Source organism: Rhinopithecus bieti, unplaced genomic scaffold (genome assembly GCF_001698545.2).
Source record: "Rhinopithecus bieti isolate Rb0 unplaced genomic scaffold, ASM169854v2 scaffold_63069, whole genome shotgun sequence".
In the NCBI taxonomy this organism is placed as follows: Eukaryota; Metazoa; Chordata; class Mammalia; order Primates; family Cercopithecidae; genus Rhinopithecus; species Rhinopithecus bieti.
The window spans coordinates 265,639-279,483 of record NW_016823949.1 but is presented as its reverse complement, the minus strand read 5'-3'; positions in this window follow the sequence as shown (position 1 = coordinate 279,483).

Genomic DNA, 13,845 nt, shown 5'->3' with positions numbered 1-13,845 from the left:
CTGTTACAACTCAACAATAAAAAGACAACCTTATTTATTTATTTATTTATTTATTTATTTATTTATTTATTTATTTTGAGATGAAGTCTCGCTCTTGTCTCCAAGGCTGGAGTGCAATGGCAGATTCTCAGCTCACTGTAATCTCTGCCTCCCAGGTTCAAGCAATTCTCCTGCCTCAGCCTCTCAAGAGCTGGTATTACAGGTGCCTGCCACCATGCCTGGCTAATTTTTGTATTTTTAGTAGAGATAGGGTTTCACCATATTGGCCAGGCTGGTCTCGAACTTCTGACCTCAGGTGATCTGCCTGCCTTGGCCTCCCAAAGTGCTGGGATTACAGGCGTGAGCCACCGTGCCCGGCCAACAACCCAATTTAATAGTGGACAAAGAATTTGAATAGAAATTTCCTCTAAAAAGATGTACAAATGGCCAATAAACACATGAAAAGATGCTTAGCGTCACTAATCATTAGGGAAATGCAAATCAAAACCACAGTGAGATACCATTTCCTATCCACTAGGATGGCTAAAATAAAAAAAAAGACAGAAAATTACTAGTGTTGACGAGGATGTGGAGAGATTGGAAACCTCATTCATTGTGGGGTTGTAAAATGGTGCAGCTACCTTGGAAAGCAGATTGGCAGCTCCTCATACTGTTAAACATACAGTTACCGTAGGACCCAACAATTTCATTCCTGGGTACATCCCTGAGAGAAATGAAAATATATATCCGCACAAAAACTTGTACATGAATGTTCATAGCAGAATTATTCAGAATTAACCAGAGAGTAGAAACAACCCAAATGCTCATCAACTGACCAATAAATAAACAAAGTATGATATATCCATACTATGGAATATTATTTAGCGAAATAAAAAGGAATGAAGTACTGATACATGCTGTAATATGGATGAAACTTAGAAAAATTATACTAAGTGAAAGAAGCCAGGCACAAAAGGTCACATATTGTTTAATTCCATTTATATGTAATATCTAGAATAGCCAAATCCATAGTAATATACATTAGGCTAGTGGTTGCCAAGGGATGGAAAAGTAGGATCAGGGCGTGATTGCTGATGGATACAGGCTTTCTCTTTGATATGACAAAAATGCTCTGGAATTAGAGGTGATGGCTGTGTAATTTAAAACGACTCTTTACTTTAAATGAATGTTATGGTATGTGAATTATCAGTAAAGCTGTTAAGAAAAGTAAGTTCACTCAATTTTACATTTAAGACAAAAGATTCCGAATTGTGGTGGATAGAAGAACATACTCACTCTTCATCAAGGCCAGTACATTAACCAAAGAATGTTTGATGAAGGAGTCCATCAATTCTTGAATTTCCTGATGAGGAAACAACTGGTTGGCTAGCAAAGAAAAGCTGTACTTTAGAAATTTATCTTTTTGTTTCTTAGATGATCTACTAAACTATGCTTTAAAATTAGGATTGTAGAAATCTGAATATAATAGTAATTATGGGAATTACAAATGCATTGAACTTAGCAATTAGAAGAGATATAGTCACTTAATGTTCAACAAATACTGAGTGTATATTATATGCCAGGCTCTGTTGTAAATATATGGGGCATCAGCAAGCAAAATAGACAAGAATTTCCACCCTCATGGAACTAATGTTCTAGTTAAGGGAAAAAAAACCAATAAAATACACTGGTTAAGTATGTTTTTTGTATGTTAAAATATATGAAGTGCTATGAATAAAATAGAGTAGGGTAAGCAAGACTAGGGGTGCTGGGAAGTTGCAATTTGATGTTCTCAGATTCAATAAAAATTTTAGCCATATTATATTTACAAAAGACACATGAAACTCAAGAATACAGAAAGGTTGAGTGTAAAGGAATTATATATACACTAGACAATTAGAAAAAAGTATGCTGATATGCCAATATTAGTATCAGACTAAACGATCTTTTTTTTTTTTTTTTAATTATACTTTAAGTTCTAGGGTACATGTGCATAACGTGCAGGTTTGTTACATATGTATACTTATGCCATGTTGGTGTGCTGCACCCATCAACTCGTCAGCACCCATCAATTCATCATTTATATCATGTATAACTCCCCAATGCAATCCCTCCCTCCTCCCCCCTCCCCATGATAGGCCCCAGTGTGTGATGATCCCCTTCCCGAGTCCAAGTGATCTCATTGTTCAGTTCCCACCTATGAGTGAGAACATGCGGGACTAAACGATCTTTAAGGCAAATAATGATGTTAAGGATTCTAAACTCGCTTGGGCATTGTAAGATAGCATATAAATATTAAAACAAATACTTACAGAATTACAGGAAGAATTGATAAAACTGTAATTATTGTGGGATATTTTAATGTACCTATTCAATAAATAGAGCAAATCATAAAATAAAGCAAATAAATAAAGCAAAGCAAAGCACAGTAAGGCTACTGATAATTTGAATAACACATTTCACAAGCTTGATACAATGAACACATAGAGAATCCTGCATGTTCGTTTCAAGTGCTTACAGAATATTTAAAAAAAAATTCCCCACATACTAGGTTATAAAACAAGCCTCAGTGTCCCAAAATAAGGAACTGAACATACAGTGTTTTCTGATAATCATTCCTTGAAGTCAGAAAGTAACAAAAGTGACTTTTAAAAGCTCCTGTTTCGTATGTTTATTGTGGCACTATTCACAATAGCAAAGACTTGGAATCAACCCGAATGTCCATCTGTAACAGACTGGATTAAGAAAATGTGGCACATATACACCATGGAATACTATGCAGCCATAAAAAAGGATGAGTTTGCGTCCTTTGTAGGGACATGGATGCAGCTGGAAACCATCATTCTTAGCCAACTATCACAAGAACAGAAAACCAAACACCGCATGTTCTCCCTTATAGGTGGGAACTGAATAATGAGATCACTTGGATTCGGGAAGGGGAACATCACACACCGGGGCCTATCATGGGGAGGGGGGAGGGGGAGGGATTGCACTGGGAGTTATACATGATATAAATGATGAATTGATGGGTGCTGACGAGTTGATGGGTGCAGCACACCAACATGGCACAAGTATACATATGTAACAAACCTGCACGTTATGCACATATACCCTAGAACTTAAAGTATAATAAAAAATAAATAAATAAATAAAAGCTCGTGTTTTAAAAATTTAAATATACAGATAAATAGCTAATGAAAAAGTTATGATGTCACTATAGAAATTAGAAAATATTAGAATGGAATGAATATAATAAAAATATATATCAGATCTTGAGGGATGCATTTAGATTGTCTTGGAGCGATATTTACAGCCTTAAATGACTAAATTTCAAAGGAAGAAAGCCTGGAATTAATGAGCTAAGCTTTGTTAAGGTAAGTGAAAATTCTGTGTTGTATTTTAAGGTTCAAGTGCTGAAATCACTTTATTTTTTTAATTGCAAAATTGGATTTTTCTTCCATTTAATCTCTTGAACCCTGCCTTATTGACCTTCTTGGGTCTCTTCTACCCTTTGAGTTGTTAATGAACTCCAGTGACATATACAGTGACAAACAGAAAGTGTGCTGAAATCTGAGGCAATAAAATAGGTTTACAACCTAGTGTAATCCTAGACAGAATTAATAGTGGTCTGGCATTTAGAATGAGAAAGTGGTGCCTCTTTCTCAGTTGGACCAGCCCTCCAGATATATATTAATAGCTGCATATTATCATTTCATTCAGAAGAAAGTAGCCTGGATGTTAAAGAGTTATGTGAACATGATATGAGAAACAGCATGTGGAATAGAGACATATAGAATGAAAAAGAAAAAACTTCATTGGATTATAAAGCAACAAGGCTCACAACTAGGGCATTCTCTCTTCTGAGAAATCCGCTCTGACGTCCTTCTCCTCTCCCCAACCTCCCAATAGGTGTATCTTTCATTTGTTCCATAGTAGCCTGTGATTCCCTCCACTACAGAAGTTTATTATATTTAATTTTAATTGTCCATTTACATCTATATTGCTTTTATTAAACTGTTTCCCTCAGTAAGCAAAGACTGATTTTTAAATCATTTTTCCATTTTCAAGCCCAACTGTGGTGCTGAGTACTTAATTTGATCTGTATTGAATGAGTAATTGAAGTTATTGAAGGAAGAAGGGATGAACTAATGAATTAAAGCAGTTGATTATATTTTGTTCTCTATGGCCCTGAGGATTAGCCCTAGAGCACATATGTAGAATATCCAGACAGATATACTTGGGTTCTGTATGAAGACAAATCTTAACTGCCATGGGCTGGCAAGATGGCCACATAGGAGCAGCTCCAGTCTGCAGCTCCCAGCGAGATCAGTGCAGAAGGCGGGTGATTTCTGCATTTCCAACCCAAGTCCCCGGCTCTTCTCAGCCCATGGAGAGTGAGCTGAAGCAGAGTCAGGCGTCACCTCACCCAGGAAGTGCAAGGGGTCGGTGAACTCCCTCCCCTAGCCAAGGGACTGTGCCATAAGGAACGGTGCACTCCGGCCAGATACTATGCTTTTCCCATGGTCTTTGCAACCCATAGACCAGGAGATTCCCTCAGGTGCCTACAAACCAGGACCCCGGGTTTCAAGAACAAAACTGGGCGGCCATTTGGGCAGACACCGAGATAACTGCAGGAGTTTTTTTTCCATACCTCACTGGCACCTGGAACACCAGTGAGGCAGAACTGTTCACTACCCTGGAAAGGGGGCTGAAGCCAGGGAGCCAAGTGATCTAGCTCAGTGGATCCCAGCCCACAGAGCCCAGCAAGCTAAGATCCACTGGCTTGAAATTCTTGCTGCCAGCACAGCAGTCTGAAGTCCACCAGTGATGCTCAAGCTTGGTCAGGGGGTGGGGCATCACCATTACTGAGGCTTGAGCAGGCAGGTTTCCCCTCACAGTGTAAACAAAGCTGCCTGGAAGTTCAAACTGGGTGGAGCCCACCACAGCTCCACAAAGCCTCTGTAGACCGACTGCTTCTCTAGATTCCTCCTCTCTGGGCAGGGCATCTCTGAAAGAAAGGCAGCAGCCCCAGTCAGGGACTTATAGATAGAACTCCCATCTCCCTGGGACAGAGCACCTGGGGGAAGGGGTGGCTGTGGGCACAGCTTCAACAGACTTAAACATTGCTGCCTCCTGGTTCTTAAGAGAGCGACTGATCTCCCAGCACATCCCTAGAGCTTTGTTAAGGGACAGACTGTATTCTCAAGTGGGTCCCAAAACCCCATGCCTCCTGACTGGGGACACCTCCCAGCAGGGGTCGACAGACACCTCATACAGGAGAGCTCCGGCTGGCATCTGGCGGGTGCCCCTCTGGGGCGAAAATTCCAGAGGAAGGAACAGGCAGCAATCTCTGCAGCCTCTGCTGCAGCCTCTGCTGGTGATACCCAGGCAAACAGCGTCTGGAGTGGACTTCCAGCAAACTACCACAGACCTGCAGCAGAGGGGCCTGACTGTTAGAAGGAAAACTAACAAACAGAAAGAAAGCATCAACATCAACAAAAAGGATGTCCACACAGAAACCCCATCCAAAGGTCACCAACATCAAAGACCAAAGGTAGATAAATCCACGAAGATGAGGAAAAACCAGCACAAAAAGGCTGAAAATTCCAAAAACCAGAATGCCTCTTCTCCTCCAAAGGATCACAACTCCTCACCAGCAAGGGAACAAAACTGGACGGAGAATGAGTTTGACAAATTGACAGAAGTAGGCTTCAGAAGGTGGGTAATAACAAATTCCTCTGAGCTAAAGGAGCATGTTCTAACCCAATGCAAGGAAGATAAGAAACTTGAAAAAAGGTTAAAGGAATTGCTAACTAGAATAACCAGTTCAGAAAAAAACATAAATGACCTGATGGAGCTGAAAAACACAGTACAGGAACTTCATGAAGCATACACAGTATCAATAGCTGAATCGATCAAGCAGAAGAAAGGATATCAGAGACTGAAGATAAACGTAATGAAATAAAGTGTGAAGACAAGATTAGGGAAAAAAGAATGAAAAGAAATGAACAAAGCCTCCAGGAAACATGGGACTATGTGAAAAGACCAAACCTACATTTGATTGATGTATCTGAAAGTGACGGGGAGAATGGAACCAAGTTGGAAAACACTCTTCAGGATATTATCCAGGAAAATTTCCCCAACCTAGCAAGACAGGCCAACATTCAAATTCAGGAAATACAGAGAAGACCACAAAGATACTCCTCTAGAAGAGCAACCCCAAGACACATAATCATCAGATTCATCAAGGTTGAAATGAAGGAAAAAATGTTAACGTAGCCAGAGAGAAAGGTCGGGTTACCCACAAAGGGAAGCCCATCAGACTAACAGAGGATCTCTCTGCAGAAACCCTATAAGCCAGAAGAGAGTGGGGCCAATATTCATCATTCTTAAAAGAATTTTCAAGCCAGAATTTTATATCCAGCCAAACTAAGTTTTATAAGTGAAGGAGAAGTAAAATCCTTCCCAGACAAGCAAATGTTGAGAGATTTTGTCACCACCAGCCTACCTTAGAAGAGCTCCTGAAGGAAGCACTAAATATGGAAAGGAAAAACTGGTACCAGCCACTGCAAAAACATACCAAATTGTAAAGACCATCAACACTATGAAGAAACTGCATCAACTAACGGGCAAAATAACCAGCTAGCGGCATAATGACAGGATCAAATTCACACATAACATTATTAACCTTAAATGTAAATGGGCTAAATGCCCCAATTAAAAGACACAGACTGGTAAATTGGATAAAGAGTCAAGACCCACCTGCGTGCTGTATTCAGGAGACTCATCTCATGTGCAAAGGCACACATAGGCTCAAAATAAAGGGATAGAAGAATATTTATCAAGCAAATGGAAAGCAAAAAGAAGCAGGGGTTGCAGCCTAGTCTCTAATAAAACAATAAAACTTTAAGCCAACAAAGATCAAAAAAGACAAAGAGGGGCATTACATAACGGTAAAGGGATCAATGCAACAAGAAGAGCTAACTATCCTAAATGTTTATACACCAAATACAGGGCACCTAGATTCATAAAGCAAGTTCTCAGTGACCTACAAAGAGACTTAAACTCCCACATAATGACAGTGGGAGACTTTAACACCCCACTGTCAATATTAGACAGGTCAACGAGACAGAAAATTAACAAGGATATTCAGGACTTGAACTCAGCTCTGGACAAAGTGGACCTAATAGACATCTATGGAACTCTCCACCCCAAATCCACAGACTATACATTCTTCTCAGCAGCACATCACACTTATTCTAAAATTGACCACATAATTGGAAGTAAAATACTCCTCAGCAAATGCAAAAGAACAGAAATAATAACAAACAGTTTCTTAGACCACAGTATAATCAAATTAGGAGTCAGGATTAAGAAACTCGCTGAAAACTGCATAACTACATGGAAACTGAACAACTTGCTACTGAATGACTACTAGGTAAATAATGAAATTAAGAAAGAAATAAATTCTTTGAAACCAATGAGAACAAAGACACAATGTGCCAGAATCTGTGGGACGNCCCTATAAGCCAGAAGAGAGTGGGGCCAATATTCATCATTCTTAAAAGAATTTTCAAGCCAGAATTTTATATCCAGCCAAACTAAGTTTTATAAGTGAAGGAGAAGTAAAATCCTTCCCAGACAAGCAAATGTTGAGAGATTTTGTCACCACCAGCCTACCTTAGAAGAGCTCCTGAAGGAAGCACTAAATATGGAAAGGAAAAACTGGTACCAGCCACTGCAAAAACATACCAAATTGTAAAGACCATCAACACTATGAAGAAACTGCATCAACTAACGGGCAAAATAACCAGCTAGCGGCATAATGACAGGATCAAATTCACACATAACATTATTAACCTTAAATGTAAATGGGCTAAATGCCCCAATTAAAAGACACAGACTGGTAAATTGGATAAAGAGTCAAGACCCACCTGCGTGCTGTATTCAGGAGACTCATCTCATGTGCAAAGGCACACATAGGCTCAAAATAAAGGGATAGAAGAATATTTATCAAGCAAATGGAAAGCAAAAGAAGCAGGGGTTGCAGCCTAGTCTCTAATAAAACAATAAAACTTTAAGCCAACAAAGATCAAAAAAGACAAAGAGGGGCATTACATAACGGTAAAGGGATCAATGCAACAAGAAGAGCTAACTATCCTAAATGTTTATACACCAAATACAGGGCACCTAGATTCATAAAGCAAGTTCTCAGTGACCTACAAAGAGACTTAAACTCCCACATAATGACAGTGGGAGACTTTAACACCCCACTGTCAATATTAGACAGGTCAACGAGACAGAAAATTAACAAGGATATTCAGGACTTGAACTCAGCTCTGGACAAAGTGGACCTAATAGACATCTATGGAACTCTCCACCCCAAATCCACAGACTATACATTCTTCTCAGCAGCACATCACACTTATTCTAAAATTGACCACATAATTGGAAGTAAAATACTCCTCAGCAAATGCAAAAGAACAGAAATAATAACAAACAGTTTCTTAGACCACAGTATAATCAAATTAGGAGTCAGGATTAAGAAACTCGCTGAAAACTGCATAACTACATGGAAACTGAACAACTTGCTACTGAATGACTACTAGGTAAATAATGAAATTAAGAAAGAAATAAATTCTTTGAAACCAATGAGAACAAAGACACAATGTGCCAGAATCTGTGGGACGCAGCTAAAGTAGTGTTTAGAGGAAAATTTATAGCACTAAATGCCCACAGAATAAAGTAGGAAAGATCTAAAATTGACATCCTAACATCACAGTGAAAAGAACTAGAGAAGCAAGAGCAAACAAATTCAAAAGCTAGCAGAAGACAAGAAATAACTAAATCAGAGCAGAATTGAAGGAGATAGAGGCACAAAAAACCCTTCAAAAAATCAAAATCAGTGAATCCAGGAGCTGGTTTTTTGAAAAGATTAACAAAATAGATAGACAGCTAGCCAGACTGATAAAGAAGAAAAAAGAGAAGAATCAAATAGGCACAATAAAAAAATGATAAAGGGGATATCCCCACTGATCCCACAGAAATACAAACTACCATCAGAGAATACTATGAACACCTCTATGTAAATCAACTAGAAAATTCAGAAGAAATGGCTAAATTCCTGGACACATACACCCTCCCAAGACTAAACCAGGAAGAAGTTGAAAATCTGAATAGACCAATAACAAGTTCTGAAATTGAGGCAGTAACTAATAGCCTGCAAACCAAAAAAAGCCCAGGACCGGAGAGATTCACAGCTGAATTCTACCAGAGGTACAGAGAGGAGCTGGTACCATTCCTTCTGAAACTATTCCAAACAAGAGAAAAAGAGGGAATCCTCCCTAACTCATTTTATGAGGCCAGCATCATCCTGATACCAAAACCTGGCAGAGACACAACAAAAAATGAAAATTTCAGGCCACTACCCCAATGAACATTGATGCAAAAACCCTCAATAAAATAATGGCAAACCGAATCCAGCAGCACGTCAAAAAGCTTATCCACCACAATCAAGTCGGCTTTATTTCTGGGATGCCAGGCTGGTTCAACATATGCAAATCAATAAACATAATCGATCACATAAACAGAACCAATGACAAAAACCACATGATTATCTCAATAGATGCAGAAAAGGCCTTCAACGAAATTCAACACCACTTTATGCTAAAAACTCTCAATAAACTAGGTATTGATGGAACATATCTCAAAATAATAAGAGCTGTTTTTGACAAAGCCACAGCCAATATCATACTGAATGGGCAAAAGCTGGAAGCATTTCCTTTGAAAACTGACACAAGATAAGGATGCCCTCTCTCATCACTCCTATTCAACACAGTATTGGAAGTTCTGGCCAGGGCAATCAGGCAAGAGAAAGAAATAAAGGTATTCAAATAGGAAGAGAGGAAGTTGAATTGTCTCTGTTTGCAGATGACATGACTGTATATTTAGAAAACCCCATTGTCTCAGCCCCAAATCTCCTTAAGCTGACAAGCAACTTCAGCAAAGTCTCAGGATACAAAACCAATGTGCAAAATTCACAAGCATTCCTATACACCAATAATAGACAAACAGAGAGCCGAATCATGTGTGAACTTCCATTCACAGTTGCTACAAAGAGAATAAAATACCTGGGAATCCAACTTACAAGGGATGTGAAGGACCTCTTCAAGGAGAACTACAAACCACTGCCCAAGGAAATAAGAGAGGACACAAATAAATGGAAAGACATACCATGCTCATGGCTAGGATGAATCAGTATTGTGAAAATGGCCATACTGTGCAAAGTAATTTATATATCCAATGCTATCTTTATCAAGTTACCATTGACTTTCTTCACAGAATTAGAAAAAAACTACTTTAAATTTCATATGGAACCAAAAAAGAACCTGTATACCCAAGACAATCCTAAGCAAAAAGAACAAAGCTGGAGGCATCATGGTACCTGACTTCAAACTGTACTACAAGGCTACAGTAACCAAAACAGCATGGCACTCGTACCAAAACAGATATATAGACCAATGGAATAGAACAGAGGCCTCAGTAATAACACTACACATCTACAACCATCTGATCTTTGACAGACCTGACAAAAACAAGCAATGGGGGAAGGATTCCCTATTTTAAAATGGTGTTGGAAAAACTGGCTAACCATTTGCAGAAAACTGAAACTGGACCCCTTCTTTACACCTTATACAAAAATTAACTCAAGATGGATTAAAGACTTAAACATAAGACCTAAAGCCGTGAAAACCCTAGAAGAAAACCTAGGCAATGCCGTTCAGGACATAGGCATGGGCAAAGACTTCATGATTAAAACACCAAAAGCAATGGCAACAAAAGCCAAAATAAACAAATGGGACCTAATTAAGCTAAAGAGCTTCTGTACAGTAAAAGAAACTATCATCAGAGTGAACAGGCAACCTACAGAATGGGAGAAAATTTTTGCCATCTATCCATCTGACAAAGGGCTAATATCTAGAATCTACAAGGGACTCAAACAAATTTGCAAGAAAAAAACAACCCCATCAAAAAGTGGGCGAAGGATATGAACAGACACTTATCAAAGGAAGACTTTTATGCTGCCAACAAATATATGAAAAAAAGCTCATCATCACTGATCATTAGAGAAATGCAAATCAAAACCACAATGAGATACCATCTCATGCCAATTAGAATGGCGATCATTAAAAAGTCAGAAAACAACCGATCCTGGAGGGGATGTGGAGAAATAGGATGCTTTTACACTGTTGGTGGGAATGTAAATTAGTCCAACCATTGTGGAAGACAGTGTGGCAATTCCTTAAAGATCTAGAACCTGAACTACCATTTGACCCAGCAATCCCATTACTGGGTATATACCTAAAGGATTATAAATCATTCTACTATAAAGACACATGCACATGTGTCTTTATTGTAGCACTATTCACAATAGCAAAGACTTGGAACCAGCCCAAATGCCCATCAGTGATATAGACTGGATAAAGAAAATGTGACACATATACATCGTGGAATACTATGCAACCATAAAAAAGGATTAGTTCAGGTCCTTTCCTGGGTCATGGATGAAGCTGGAAACCATCATTCTCAGCAAACTAACACAGGAACAGAAAACCAAACACCACATGTTCTCACTCATAAGTAGGAGTTGAACAATGAGAACAGATGGACATGGGGAGGGGAACATCACACACTGGGGCCGGTCAGGGGTGGGGGACTAGGGGAGAGACAGCATTAGGAGAAATACCTAAGGTAGATGATGGATTGATGGGTGCAGCAAACCACCATGGCACGTGTATGGCTATGTAACAAACCTACACATTCTGCACATGTACCCCAGAACTTAAAGTATATATATATATAAATCTTAACTGCCAAAAAGTGGAAGGAACTCCTTGACAGGCAGTACACTCTATTTCTATCCAAGGAGATGTTCTGGCATAAAGTAGACAACCAACAAATGGGGATACTACAGAGTCACTTCATTTTTATTGAATTCAGCAAACTTACTAAGATCTGTTACATGCTAGGATGCTGTAGTAGGCAAAAAAGTGAAACATTTATGGCCTGTGCCCAGAATATCTTATGGTCTATTTGGGGATGATGGTGGTAGACTAGATATTCAAACAGATGTCTTCAATGGATTGTGTGGCAAGTCATAAAATGGATGTTCAGAGTATTGTGAGAGCTCAGGGAAATGTACTCAAATGCTGGATTTATAATTTTATAATCACTGTAACTGACTGAAGGGCAACTTCTAATTTGACTGCAATATGTTTTCTTTTAGTTATACCATCATAAAAACCTGTTTTAGATAATCTTGGGAAGATTTTACACTCTTTTCTTTTCTTTTTTGAGATAGTCTTGCTCTGTCACCCTGGCTTGAGTGCAGTGGCATGATTTCAGCTCACTGCAACCTCCACCTCCTGGTTCAAGCGATTCTCCTGCCTCAGCCTCCTCAGCAGCTGGGATTACAGGCGTCCACCACCATGCCCTGCTAATTTTGTATTTTTAGTAGAGACAGGGTTTCACCATGATGGCCAGGCTGGTCTCGAACTCCTGATGTCAGATTATTTGCCTGCCTCAGCCTCCCAAAGTGCTGGGATTACAGGCGTAAGCCACCCTGACTGGCGGATTTCACACTCTTAGACTTTGCTGTGCTAACTGATGTTAGGAAAATCTTTCTTTTGTTGACACTGTTGTCAGTGCCCTGTCTTTGACTTTGGCTAGCATGGGAGAGTCCTTCATGACTGCCATAAAAAATTTGTAAATTCCTTCACTTATTTTGGTAAGAGCCTTGGACTAGGAGTTAGACGTCTAGGCTCTAATTCTGATCTGCCCCTCTTTTTCTATATGACCTTGACCTAAATTCCTTGATTACTTTGGGAATCAATTTTCTTATCTGAAGAATGGGAAACCAAAATGTTGGCTGGACTTTGGTCTTGGGTATTATGAAGGCACATGAGATGATAATACCTGTGGAAATTATCAGGGAAGGTATAAGTTATCTGGGACTCTAGTATACATTTTAACTGTGGTCAGTGGTGTAAAACATAACATTGTCATGAAAACACGTTAGGAAGCAGATGTGATCGCATGAAGGTGAATTGTGAGTGAGAGGTAGGACCGCTGTCTGTCTGTCCTTGGGACTAGTGGGTGAGGAAAGGTGGGATGGATTTTCTCCACCCTAATCTTTATTTCTCTCTTGATTCTAATTCTGGACAATGTTCAAATTCTACATGGGTTTGTGAGAGTAGTCTGAAGAAGGGATTTGTGGAGCTTCTCTTAAGTTACCTCCCTGATTGCTAGCCATTTCCTACCCTCTATTCTTTCCAGTGTCCAGACTTCTCTCACAAACAAGCCTAGTTTCTGCCAACTTTATGAAGTTGTTAGAGGAAGAAGGGGCAGGAAACTTGGATACAAGGCATCAGACCAAGAAGGAGACACTGAGTAGTGTCCTTGATGATTCTCTGGACCATCTAGAAAACTGGGAGGTCTATGAGGGCCTCTGCAGGGGAGAGGATATCAAACTCATTGCTATGCTCTAAATGTTTGTGTCCCCCTGGTATTCATATCTCAAAATTCTAATCCGCAAGGTGATAGTATTAGAAGGTGAGGTCTTTTGGGAGGTGATTAGTGCCCTTGTCAAAGAGACCCAAGAGAGCTTCCTGTCTCACTCTTCCCACTATGTGAGAACACAGCTAGAAGGCTCCATATGTGAACCAGAAAGCAGGCTCTCACCAGACAGTGAATCTGCTGGGTGCCTTCATCTTGGACTTCCAGCCTCCAAAACTGTGAAAAATAAATTTTTCCTGTTTATAAGTCACTCAGTCAAAAGTATTTTGTTAGAGCATCCCAGATAGACAA